We start from the raw sequence: 14,767 nt of genomic DNA, 5'->3' as shown, positions 1-14,767 counted from the left end.
CCACAGAACTACTGTGAAGCCAGGGATTCATTTGACCCAGAGAGTAATATCGAGAGGTAAAACCGAAAAGCAGTTCAGGGGAGACAAAAACATCTCAGCCGCACAAAAATTAGGGGGTAAACGGTTCTTTTCTAAATATTGTTTGTGAGTTATGAGAGTCCAATGGTACAGCTTATTGAAAGAGTACCTCTTTTGGTTGTGAAAAAGATGTGTTTTCTCCATAAAGAATAGAATGTATAGATACACACACACACACATACACAAACATGTACACACATACATATATATATATATATATATATATATATATATATATATACAAATATAGATAGATAGATAGATAGATAGATAGATAGATAGATAGATAGATAGATAGATGGATAGATAGATAGATAGGTAGATAGATAGGTAGATAGATAGATAGATAGATAGATAGATAGATAGATAGATAGATAGATAGATAGATAGATAGATAGATAGATAGATAGATAGATAGATAGATATAACCATACAGTGGGGAGATTAAGTATTTGATACACTGCTGATATTTCAGCTTTTCCCACTTACAATACAAACCATGTAGCGGTCTGTAATTTTTATCATTGGTATTCTTAAACTGAGTGATGGAATCTAAAACAAAAATCCAGAAAATCATGATTGTATGGTTTTTAAATAATTAATCTGCTTTTTATTGCATAAGTATTTTATCACCTACCAACCAGTAAGAATTGCCGCTCTCACAGCCCATTTTGCTTTTGTTTAAGAAGTCCTCCTGTTCTCCACTCAATACCTGTATTAACTGGACAAGTTTGAAATACCTTTTTACCTGTTTAAAAGTCACCTGTCCACACACTCAATCAAACAAACGCCAACCTCTCCACAATGGCCAAGACCAGAGAGCTGTGTAAAGACATTAGGGATTAAATTGTAGCCCTGCACAGGGCTGGGATAGGCTACAGGACAATAGGAAAGCAGCTTGGTGAGAAGGTAACAACTGTTGGGACAATTATTATAAAATGGAAGAAGTTCAAGATGACGGTCATTCTCCCTCTGTCTGGGGCTCCATGCAAGATCTCACCTCGCAGGGCATCGATGATCATAAGGAAGGTGAAGGATCAGCCCAGAACTACACGGCTGGACCTGGTCAATGACCTGAAGAGAGCTGGGACCACAGTCTCAAAGAAAACCATTAGTAACACACTAAGCTGTCATGGATTAAAATCCTGCAGCACACGCAAGGTCCCCCTGCTCAAACCAGCACATGTCCCGGCCCATCTGACATTTGCCAATGACCATCTGGATGATCCAGAGGAGGAATGGAAGTGGGTCATGTGATCTGATGAGACAAAAATAGAGCTTTTTGGTCTAAACGCCACTCGCCGTGTTTGGAGGAAGAAGACGGGTGACAACCCCAAGAACACCAGCCCAACCGTGAAGCATAGAGGTGAAAACATCATTCTTTGGGGATGCTTTTCTGCAAAGGGGGCAGGACGACTGCACCATATTGAGGGGAGGACGGATGGGGCCATGTATCAAAAGATCTTGGCCAACAACCTCCTTCCCTCAGTAAGAGCCTTGAAAATGGGTTGTAACTGGGTCTGCCAGCATGATAACAACCCGAAACACACAGCCAGGGCAACTAAGGAGTGACACTGTAAGAAGCATCTCAAGGTCCTGGAGTGGCTTAGTCAGTTTCAAGACCTGATCCCAATATAAAATCTTTGGAGGGAGCTGAAAGTCCATACTGCCCAGCGACTGGCCCGAAGCCTGAAGGATCTGGAGAAGATCTGTATGGTAGAGTGGGCAAAAATCCCTGCTGCAGTTTTTGCAAACCTGGTCAAGAACTACAGGAAACGTCTCATCAACTGTAACTACCAACAAAGGTTTCTGAACCAAATATTAAGTTCTGTTTTTCTGATGTATCAAATACTCATGTCATGCTATATAATGCAAATTAAGTACTTAAACATGCAATGTGATTTTCTGGATTTTTGTTCTAGATGCCATCACTCACAGTTGAAGAATGCCTATGATAAAAATGACAGACCTCAACAAGCTGTGTAAGTAGGGAGGAGTGTATCAAATACTTGTTCTCCCCACTGTATATATATAGACAGAGCTTACGTGTATAACTATGATATTCAGACCGTCCTACAAATATGATATTTTGGGAAACCTTGCTTGTTCTGCCTGCTGCTGTTGCTCTGAATTTTGGCTCGCAGAAAGTACAATAACCCTGAAACATTTATTGATGCTGACTCACTAGGACTCCAACTGTAGTGGAAAATTCTGACTTCGAAGCTGTTAGATCCAGACATGAGATAGAGACTCATGTTAAAATGCACAGCATCCCCTCTGGTGAGAATGTATTCACAAAAACATGTTGTTTCTGGTCTGTGAAACGATAACATTAGATTTCCACAAACATGACCCACTGTGTGCATTTTAATTTATAATTCATTATCAGATTTTATCCCTTACATTTCTACAGCAACACTGAACAGATGGAGAGTGCAGGATCATTTTCAGCCAATTTTCTGTCTGTAAATATTCTCCACAGAAATTGTGACATTGTTGTCTCAGCATTCCAATAGTTCCCACCTCTAAACAGAAAAATACACGTCAGTCAATTTGACTTAGACATGCTCATGAGATGACTTGAAAGAAAATAAATTAAATGCAACTTTTAGTCAATATTTAGAGATAAACTACTTGGGTTGAGACAGGACAGTATGAGATCTTCAGAATCTATACTATAGAGATAGCAACAACAACTGTGTCCAAGCTCTACTATCAACCTGTAGATCTTACTTGGGTTCCATCTGAGCAAGTTTGAATGTTTAGAATTGCCTGCTAACATCTCTCAGAGTTACTCCCATGCAAGTTTTCTTCACAGTCCAAAGCATACAATACGTTAATTAAGTTTGTGATGTTCCTCAGTCATCTAAGTCACTGCACTTGTCATAGGAATTGGACTAATTTAGTTTCTTCAAGAAGTTGTGCCTGCAATTTAGAGTCTACGCTCTAAATTGCCCAATGGTGTGAATGGTTGGGGGTATGTTGGGTGAATGTTTAAATTGTATGTCTCTACTCTATATGAAAACAAACCAAGCTACTGGATAAGTGTTATGGAATGATAAAATCAATCCAGAGTACCCCATGTCTGCAACTGAGTGCATCTAAGAACAAAAATAGATTATGCCATCATGTCAATTTACTTAGCAAAAAAATTAAACTGTAATCAAAAACTTGGAAACTTGAAAAAAAAGAGCTAAATCTTAAGTTACCTTAATCTGAAGAACACAAATCCTCCCTTATATTGCTGGCTCCTTATTTGGGCAGTGGGTCTCTGACACCATTACCATCTTCTTTGAATCTAAGTCAATGAAATGTTCTCTCACGCATGTTAATACGTCTTGTAGTTAACTGCAAAGCAGGGGCCAGTTCTTTTTTTGGCCCACCACAAATTGGTCTCATGCTGCGTCATGATTTACTGTCTCCGTTACAATAATTACAACCAGATCTGTGCTCACCGTAGAATACAAGCAACTGCTGGAAACTTTGACAGACAGTCAGCAGTCTGCTGTTGTCGCCCATGTCACCAGTGCTATGGGGATGAAAGAAACGGCTGTGCAGATGATTATCGCAATGTCCAAATAAATCTAACCACTGGTTTATATATTTTCTTTTCATGTGGCAAAAATTAGCGATTATAGTAGGCTTAACATTCCTTATAAAATACATTATTGGATCCATAATAAAGTAAATAGATACTTTAAAATAGAGAGAAAGACTATTGGAAAACATTCAGGAATGTAACGAGCACACTGGAACATCCAGATTAATGGTACAGGAGACTGTGAGAGGACTTTGTAACCAAATGACTCCGACAAGAAATTTTAAGGATGTCATGGAGAAAACAATGCCCCCTTTGAAAATATATGGAAATTACATTAAGACAGGCTACATACAGTATTTGACTGAGCCACAGCATCTTTATGATAGTCAACCGAAATTTAAAAATATCATCTCTGTCTCAGCTAACCTGAAGTGTGTTCCTGACATGCTTCAAAATTCATATAATATAGCAACTAGCAATGTGGGAGATTGTCCCTGTTTTACCCCACAGATCTGTTCATCTGTCAGTAATGGCAGTCGGAGCACTGAATCGGTATCTCTGTAAATGGAATGGCATACATGGCAAAACAACCGACTCAAAACACCAACGCTTCTGTTGCAGAATGCCTGGATGGTCTATAAATTCACTCAACGAGTCAAAATTACACCAACATTGTTTGGTTTGCTGTAAATAACCAAAGTGTCATAACAGCAGCGGACATTTTTACAGAAGAATTGCATAATCTCTTGCTAAACTCAGATGTAACTCAGATTGAGGACTAGGTTTGAGGATTTTAGTTACAGGCCCTTTTCTGTTTCCATTGTCGAAAAAATATGAATTATATATATTTATCCATGTGTGCGTTTGTCTGTGTGTGTGTGTTCGTGGATATTTTCATCATGTAAATTACATTTGGATTGCTGTCTTCTTATGCTTCTTTTCTAAACTAAAGTGCACTGGTGAGGTTCATCATTTCCTAAGTCACTTGATCGTTTGCTAAGGGCAATGCAGAGGAAAAATCTTTTGTACACAGAACCATTCAATGATTTGTTCTGTAATCAGACATTGTATAATTCAGTCAGTATCCCTGTTGTGTGTTAAGATCTTTTTAACATTGTGATTTTGTCATTTTATAGCTACGATCTGTTTTGTCTTATTGGTTATATTTCACTTGCTTTACATCATACCTGTTTGTGTTTCAACTGGGGGTATAGAGAAGTCCATCAGCATTACTGTTTGCTATTGCTTGGACCTCATCAACCCCCAGCCTCTTATTAAATAATCTATTGTTTCTGGCTTCGCTTGGAAGAGCGCTCCCTGATTGAGTCTCCTTGAAACCCCAGGCATCTCTTCAGGGAAAACTTGACCTTAAATGCCATGTAAAGGCCATTATATAGTGCTTTTAATCTTTGGATAATAGAAAAGTCACAATGGCATACCAGTTAAGTAAAATACACACACACACACACACACACACACACACACACACACACACACACACACACACACACACACACAGACACACACACACACACAGACACACAGGTACATACATACATACACACACAGGCACGTGTGATAAAGCACTAACCAGGCCATCGGGATCAACCTGGGGTTCTACGTCTTGCCGAAGGACACGTTGCACTAAAGACAAGGGGTGGGGGGGGGCAGGAATTGAACCATCACATATATTATAACCACATATATTATATGTATATTTTATATATATACACACACACACACACACACACACACACACACACACACACATATGTATAAGTGTAATGTAAGTGCTCTATCCTGATTGACACTCATATTGTCAGTGCTACGAAAATATGCTGTAATAGATTAACACAATTAAGCCTGGAAGACTAATATTCTATTGTGGGCATATTAATAGTTTTGGCGGTTTGCTGCCCAGTGCCGAACTCTGCGATAAGCCAAAACCCTCTGCTGAACATACAACATGCCACGTGTCCCCTCATTAGTGAGGTCTTCATGGGTGAGGCCATTGCAAGGATGCAAGTGTATCATATACATGATATCGTTAAATACAAATTACAGAGATGTTCTAGACTTCTGTGATTAGTCTGATTTATGACAATGTGAAGTTTAACCCACAAAAACATTCACCTCCCATTGAAAAATAAATGGATTAGGATTTGATTCCTGGTGATATTCTTCTCATTGGTCTTCCCCAAGGCCTCCTACCTGGCAGCTCCAATTCTAGTATCCGTCTACCAACATATTCACTATCCCTCCTCTGTACATGACCGAACCATCTCAGTCTGGCTTATCTGACGTTCTCTCCAAAACATCTAACATGTTGTTCCTCTGATAGACTCTTTTCTGATCCTATCCATCCTGGTCACTCCCAAAGAGAACCACAGTATCTTCATCTCTGCGACCTCTAGCTCTGCCTCCTGTCTTTTCGCTATTGTTACTTTTTCTAGTCTACACAGTATCGCTGGTCTCACCACTGTCTTGTACACCTTTCGTTTTATTCTGGCTGATAGTCTCCTATCACATAATACCCCTGATACTTTTCTCCACCCATTCCAACCTGCTTGAACCCGTCTTTTTACCTTTTTTCCATACTCTCAGTTGCTCTGGACTGTTGACCCCAAGTACCTGAAATCCTCCAGCTTCTTGATCTCCACTCCCTGTAGCCTCACCGTTCCAACCAGGTTCCGCTCATTCACACACATATATTCTGTCTTGCTATGACTAACCTTCATTCCCCCCCTTTCCAGAGCATACCTCTACCTCTCAAGATTTTCCTCAACATGTTCCCTGCTCTCACAACAGGTTACAATGTCATCTGCAAACATCAAGGTCCATGGAGATTCCTATTTAACGCCATCTGTCAGCCTGTCCATCATCTCTGCAAACAAGAGGGGGTTCAGAGGTGATCTGTGATGGAATCCCACTCCACCTTGAACTTCTTTTTTACACCTAAAGCATACCGTACCACTGTCGCACAACTAACATACATGTCCTGCACCAGTCTAACATAATTTTCTGCCACTCCAGACTTTTTCATACTATACCAGCGCTCCTTTCTTGGCACCATGTTATATGCTTTTTCTAGGTCTACAAAAATACAATGCAGCTCCCTCTGGCCTTCTCTGTACTTCTCTTTTACATTCTCAATGCAAATACTGCATCTGTAGTACTCTTTCTAGGCATGAAGCCATACTGCTGTTCACAAATGCTGACTTCTGCTCTCAGTTTAGTTTCCACTACTCTTTCCCATAACTTCATTGTATGGCTCATCGACTTTATCCCTCTATAGTTGCCGCAATTCTGCACATCCCCTTTATTCTTAAAATTGGGCACCATCACACTTCTTCTCCATTTTTCAGGCATCTTCTCACTCTCTAAGATCCTGTTGAATAATCTATTTAGAAACTCTACCACTGCCTCATGCTCCTACCTCTGCTCTTATAAGCCACCCTATGTCCCTGCCTTTTCTGGAAAAAGTGTTCATTACAGCCATTTTCATCCTTTTTGCAAAATCTACCACCATCCGTCCCTCTGCATTCCTATCCTGTACACCAAATCTGCCAATCACTTCTTCATCCCCTCTATTGCCTTCACTAACATGCCCATTGAAGTCTGCACCAATTAGCACTCTCTCGTCTCTAGGGATATTCAGCATCCCTTCATCTAGCTCATTCCAGAACTTCTCCTTCTCCTCAAACTCACATCCCACCTGTGGGACATTGCTACTAACAACTTTGAGCATCACACCTTCATTTTTGAGTTTCAGACTCTGTCAGAAGTCTATCTGACATTCTTTTCACTTCCAGATCATTCCTAAGAAACTCCTCCTTCAAGATAACTCCTACTCCATTCTCCATTCATCTCTTCTTGTCAGTGCCACGATAGTACAACTTAAAGCCTGCTCCTAAGCTTCTAGCCTTACTACCTTTCCACCTGGTCTGCTGGACACACAGTTTATCCACTTTCTCTCTACCTTTCCGAGTCATCGTCGCCATATTCAAAGACCCTACTCTCAGTCACAGACTCTTGCTTTTCCTCGTCTCTCTCTGCTTCTGAAAACACCTTCCTCCTCTCCTTCTTTGACCTACAGTAGCCCAGTTTCCATTGGTACCCAGTAGGTCATCTGTACCAATGGCGGTCGTTGTTAACCTGGGCCTCGACTACTCCAGTATGATCTGAGTATTAGGTTTGATTTGCATGTTTGGTTTTGGCAAAATTTTTACGCCGGATGCCCTTCCTGACGCAACCCTCTGCATTTATCCGGGCTTGGGACCGGCTCAGAGAGACACCGGCCTGTGCCGTCCTGAGGCTGCATTACATCATCATCACAATTCAGTATGATGAGCTATTGTGACATAAAAAAAACATCTATTTCAAGACTGAAAGTGCTGAATTGGGCTACATTTGTATATTATGACAGCAGCTTAGTGACGAAAATATGAGAAGAGTTTGGATCTTCTTGAACAAAGGGAAAACAAATTAAATTAAAATGTAACATGAGTTGTTTTCAGCATCATAAATCAAATGGTTGTCATTAGATATTGCGATGTTTGATTCATAACATACATTCTCTGAAATATCTGCATCTAAATAGTAAGTAATGTTCAGATATTGATGACTGATGTCAAACAACTGATGTATTTGAGATAAACAAAATATTGATCTGTATTATTTTCATATCTACCAATGTATAAATGAGTATATGAAAGAAAGACCACCAAATTGATTGCCTGCTGGTGATCAGCTGATGTCTTCATATTGCACGATATTGTATCATATTGCATTCTGCAAATTCATATAATGACAAGGCTGAGTCATTCTTAAAACATATGTGCATACTGCATAGTGTTCTAAACCAGTGGTAAAACTATGTACTAATATATTTGTTTGCAACCCTCAACAAATACGGTTCTTGGATGGATTCAACAGGCCAACTGTGAACTTTCATAACAGATAATGACATTTTCTACTGTCAAATGACTTCAAATTACTTCGATTAAGAAACTGTTTGAGTGACAATTTATTTTTGTTTTATGTATGGAAATTCTCATATATTTCTGAAATGGTACTAAACTAACACTTTCAGACTTAATTGAAATAAATAAATTGAAAATGTATTTAATGAACTAAAACTAAGAGAGGGTTATAACCATAATCCTGTTGTGTATCAGGAGCTCAAATGCAGCCATCCATCATCTGCCAGTTATCCTGCACTATCCCAGCTGTCATCGGGTGAGAAGCAGGGTACATCCTGGACTGGTTGCCAGTCAATTGCAGGGCCACATCTACAAACAGACAACCATTCACTCACTCATTTAGAGTAATTTTCCCAATTTTTTCCAATTAACCTGCTGCATGTTTTAGGACTGTGGGAGGAAACCCATGCAGACACGGGAAGAACATGCAAACTCCACACAGAAAGGTCCCCTTGTCATAATTTAACCGGGGTCCGTCGTGCTGTGAGGCCAAAGTGCTAACCACTGCACCACCATGCTGCCCCCCATGTCAATAATCCATAAAATCTACCTTTAAAATACATTGTGAGTAATTTTGTTGTTGAGCTGTCATGTATACAAATCACCAAAGAGACTAATTTGATTCTAAACTGCACTATTGTAAGTAGCTCAGTGGTAGCGCGCATGCTCTGGATGTATGAGGACCTGCGTTCAATCCTTGGCATCTCCACTGTCGTTTTGGTTAAAAGCGTCTGCCAAATGATTGTAAAATAATGCACAGAGTTTGAATTCAAACTATACCTGTTATGAATAATTAATTCAGAAAAAAAACAACCCCCTAAACATGCAAATGATTTGAAGATGAAGTCATCAGAGACATCCTAGAAGGTGACAGCTTCCTTTTGCAATAAACAGCTTTCTGCAGGTTCAGCTGCCTATGATATATTGTGGAATTACTTTCTCTCAGAGATCCAGAGCTGGTTTTCTGGCTGTCCAACATTCTTTCATTCCCAGAAAACTGTTATTCCATTTGCCACATTTTAAGCCACAGTCAGTCGTGCAATTTGGTGTTGTGTCGATATATATCATTTGCAGGATCATATCCAGTCCGAGGTCTCATCACGACTGCTATTTCTATCAAAATGTTATAAGGGGTGAAAACTCTTCCCCCCACTGGTCAAAAAAGTAGCTGTATTCACTGGTAACCCTCTGACCATATAGGTTGCATAACTCTCCCTCTCTAGTTATCTGTATTCCTTTTTCTCCCTTGTCCTCTTTTCAGTAAACACCTCTACTTTGACAGGAGTGGCAATTTTCATCTCACTGATTGAAGAGTAAAGCTGCTGCTGGTCCGCCACACAGACTCCTGCCCTTCCTCACTTGCTCTCTCACTTTGTACTATCAGTCATTTAAAAGGAACCTCCCCCATAATCTTAATCCTTCAAGTCTCAAGGCCCCTTAAGAACTGGAGTCTGAGCCCTTGGTGTCTCCTCTGGCCTGTTTTCATTTACTCTGGAGATACCAGGTGCCAGAAGCCAAGCAATTTCTACTTATAAAACTATTTCAGTCACAAAAGTGTTTTCCCAAGAGTACGACTATGTCCACAAATCCCTGCATGCAAGCCGGAGCAAACAAACATAGCTTCAACCAAGTCAACCTTTAATAATTGGACAACTGCAATAAAACACAAGGACACGTCTTTTTCTTTCTCCTTAATCTGCCAGTAGCTGGCCCTTTTTTAATGGTGGTGCTTAATTGTAATTACTCTGTCTATTTGCTTTGGAATGAATTAGGCTCTTGGTTAGAAGGGAGGCAACAGGCCAAGACCACATCAGCTAGGCTGGGCAGTCGTGACGACTTGACGACTAACAGCTCATCAGCACCGAAGACGGAGGGCACCTCATCAAAGACTCAATCAACAAGACTATCCCCCGACAGATTACAGCCACAAGTGACAGAGGCTCTAAAGCAATGACTTGGGATAATCTCAACCTCAGCAAAGCCTTTGCTAATATGTAGAGAAAACACCCAACTAACCATGGATTGTGTCTAGACTGAACCATAATCTTATCCATTGGCTTAGTCTTGGAACTTAGATGTCAATATTGACATCGCTAATGTATTTTTTGGGGGAGGAAAACAACACATGGGAGTTCACATTCAGTAAAACAGAAATAAAAGGGAACAAAGATAAAGTAAGGACTAATTTGTGGTAGTAGAAAAATATCTCTGAAAAATTGCACTGAGCAAGCCATTAGCTCCTCTAGCAGTTCATTTCAAATACTGTTAGTGCAGAGATTCTGTCTCGTTTTTAATCTAGACTTTGTAGAAGCTATTAAAGCTGTGCTGGAGGACCAAAATGATATCATATAGTTTAGTCTCAGACACATTTGGGCCTCTAAGGCAAAACCTCAAAATCAATTTTAAGCTGAGCTGACCAGAAGGTGACTAGCTATAAAAGTAAAGTGGTTTCAAATTCGAGAAATCATTTACTTTAGGCAAAATCATTCAATTAGCATTGAGATTTTTTTTTTGGTTCATTATATTCCTGTAATTTGCAGTACTGTAAATCAAGTTAGTCAGAGCCAAGATTTGGAGCATTGGCGGTCTTTTAAATCTTGTGTGTGCAGACTTCTGAGCATAAGTCAGCAAAACTTACCCACAAAAGGTCTTTGTTCATCTACAAAACTTATGATTACATCTTCGCTCATGAATGCTTCATAAATGAGGCCCATTATACAGGAATGCATCCCTCTACAACATGTAAATATGACTGAAGTAATTTGTCCACTGCCTGCTGAACAGTTTTACTCAATACATTACCACAGCATTACATGTTGCTTTCAAGGACATGTTTAGCTACAAAATGGCTTGACACGTGCAATAATTGTGGTTGACACAACTGGAATGAATTTACTTGGCTTGGATACTGTATTTGTTTAGATGGACAGGAGAGCAGCTTCAAAAATAATAATTAGCTCTCAGGATAACTCTAGTCTTCAGCATTCATTATGGTATGTGATGATAACACTATGTGCGCTGAGAGGAGCAAAACAACATGACTCCTTTGCATTTCCTCTACTGTCTCCGATGATGTTCCTACATGATGAAAGCATCCCATAATCCTGTTGGAATGACAGTGGACAAAACATGGATAAGAGCGGGAAGGAAATTGCAGTACAAACAGCCTGATGAGTGCTAGAGACACGGCCCAATGAATATGGTCTCATCTGTGTTTGCATAGGCCTGAAGCATGCAGATTGAAGCCTTTGTGTGTATGTGTGCAGTGTTGAGCAACCATTTGAGGTTGGGGGGTACAACAGTGAACAAGGCCAACAGGTGATTCAGGAAACGTCTCCTCGACAGTGATGGATTCCCATGGGATTTGTTGCCAACATCATCCCCTTTACCCATTTCCTGTCATAGATCCCAGCAGTGTGTTCAGGAAGACTTTAACCAAAATCTGCTGAGGATTATTGACAAGCTGGATCACAACAAAAAATTTCGTTTTGCTTCACGTGACTTGAACAAGAGACTAGATGTCGGATAATAATCTTTTCTTCCTTTCAGAGAGCATCTAATTGCATTGGCTGTCAAGCCCACACAGAATGGTATGCAGTTATGAATGGTGTGTTTACGCAGGTCGTTTTTATGTGAGTGTATGTTTGCTCTCATATTGCATATAATTTGCCCAATAACAGTCACATCTGCTATTAACTTACCACAGAGTTACTTCAGGCAGAAATACAAGGGATTAACTCTCTGTATTCCTCTCTGGAAGGTAATGAAATGTTAAGAAAAACAACAAGAAGAAAAACAAAAACAAAAAAAACAAAAAAAGCACAGCAATTTCTGTGCTCTGAAAATTAAATTGCAGGCTTAGAATTAAGAATTGAGCCCTGGTGGAGTGCAAACATCCCAAACAGCATATTAAATTGCTGTTCTTTGGCCTCATACACCCAGCCATACAGTGGCTATTCAAACTATCCCAGACACCACAGACAGATATTAAAAAGACATCCACATGGCCCCATAGATGTGTTAGCTGATGTGTTACTCAGAGGGCCCCTATGAAAAGACCCCAGGCGCCTATCCCGGTGCCTGTCTCCACAGCACTAAGCGACCATTACGATGGATTTAAAGGGCAAGACGTTTAGGCTGCTGTCATCTTGTGTCAGTCCACCACAGGGACCGCACGGCGGTTAAACAGGCTCGTAAATAAACACCACACGCATATAGGCAGGGAGCTGGGCTGTGGTGCTTCTGCTAGTGGTGGTGGAGGAGTCCACCGCAGGTTTGGACCAAGGCTCCTTTCAACGCCCCTCTCCCTACCCCTTGCCAGCAGCTCTAGGGATTGCCAGACCTAACCTTCAGCTTCATAAGTCATCGACTAGACTGATGGCTCCCCACCCAGCTGTTTTGTCCCATTTCAGTTTTTTTTTTTTTCATGCATCTTGCTGTCACATTCCCGGTGTTCCAAAAACACAAAGGGTATTCATGTACACTGACACATTTTGCATCTGCCACGCCTTGGCTTGTGACACCACCGCGACAGCGGTGATGGAAAAACTGAAGGTTTCTTTTTTACTAGTCCTGGGGTCCATGCACTCCTCCCCTCGCTTATTCCTCAGCCTCTGTCTCTCCCCTGTCTGTCTTCTTCTGGAGTAGAGACCACACAGATGTTCCAAACCACATCCAAGCCGTCTGGCTGGGATGAGCACTTTTGCACACACAGAGTGAGTGTAAGTTAACAGCATGCCAACAGCTAAAATATGTCTGCCTCTAGCCGAGCAATAAACGCTGTTTAAAACAACGGCCCTTGGAACTAAATCTGATGTTTCTTATGTAACTCTGATGGACATAATGGCTTTTTATCACATGAAATATGGGATGAGCGGTTGTGTTTAATAAGGAGGCAAACATTTTAATAGCTGCTGGTGGCCTATGGAAGCCTCCGAAGTGTCAACAGTCATGTTATGATCATCAGAAATAACACAGTTTCAGAAAGATGTTAACATGAAATCACTCAAGAAATTAATATATTGGGTAAGAAAGCCGTTTATTAAGAATGTCAAACTCTACTGAGTAAAGAGGAATATAATAAGAGTTACTGAATGCCACGTCCTCTTTTAGTAATCAGCCATCTTTACCAGTCTCACAGACATCAATGCAAGTATGTCTCAGCCCCTGTTATTTAAAACAGCTACTGTTTTAATGCACCAAAAACTAGTCAAACCCCTCAATTACTCTTCATGTGAATACTGTGTGCCTGTGTGTGTTGCGCATACTCATCTGAAGTCTGTGGTTTGGTATGGTTAGGCGGGTGTGGGAAAGTGTGGTTAAAGCTACACTCACACAAATAGCGGTTTTCAGTGTGAGCAGACAGTGAAATTCTCATTTTAAGAAAACAACACAGTGTGCACCTCGAGGCTCGCCAATGGCCAAACCGCACAATGTTTAAATCATTTTGGTTTAATTGCTTTTTAACAAGGCTCCCTACTGAGTTGACATTATACATTAACACTGTGGATGCTGAAAGCTTGCAGTCTCACAAGTCTGGCCACGTACAGCGCACGTCTGACTCAGAATAACTGAACTGCAAAAACTCCATAATGCGCTCTTGTAAAATCAACAACAATACGAGCTAAAAAGCCCCAAGGCCTATTAAAATACTGGCCTCATGTCTGGAATAAGATCTCCTCTGTGTCTCTGATGGACCATCATTGCACTTCTGCAGCTGGAAGATAAAGCAGGCGATAACATCTAACCTTGCATGTAGTGATGGAGTAGTGCATGATACATGGTACAAACACAGGTCTACCCGCCATAAACCCCTTCATTAGGAGAGCCAGACAGTTTACTACACACCCAACATTTCGAACAGAATATAACCTTTGGGCAGGATGCTGTTGAACTGTGTATGTGTGTGTGTGTTGCTTGTGAATGTGTTTGTATGTAAGACCTGTCTGTCAGTTAAACTTTACTTTGGACCTTGAGTACATTTCCAAAATAACAATGTGCAGCATAGAAATTATAAAGTACTCAAAACTGTACAATATATAGTTATGGAGACCTAAAAGCATCGTAGATGTCTTTGAAATGGCATTAAATCAGATGGCACATGCTCTGGACGCCAGTTGGTCAACAAAGGTATAGAAATGTCATAAACAAAACTTTCAGAGACATC

The 14,767-nt window shown here is 40.5% G+C and overlaps 1 pseudogene; it reads left to right on the top strand.

The window, feature by feature from the left end:
* Positions 1–882: 882 nt before the first annotated feature.
* On the top strand, positions 883–12,947 carry LOC147236593 (uncharacterized; annotated as a pseudogene).
* The last annotated feature ends 1,820 nt before the right edge of the window (positions 12,948–14,767 follow it).

The sequence above is a fragment of the Fistularia commersonii genome, chromosome 2 (assembly GCF_037954325.1).
Source record: "Fistularia commersonii isolate RoL2024-O1a breed Wild chromosome 2, RoL_Fcom_v1.0, whole genome shotgun sequence".
Classification (NCBI taxonomy): domain Eukaryota; kingdom Metazoa; phylum Chordata; class Actinopteri; order Syngnathiformes; family Fistulariidae; genus Fistularia; species Fistularia commersonii.
This window is presented reverse-complemented; position numbering and strand designations above follow the sequence as displayed.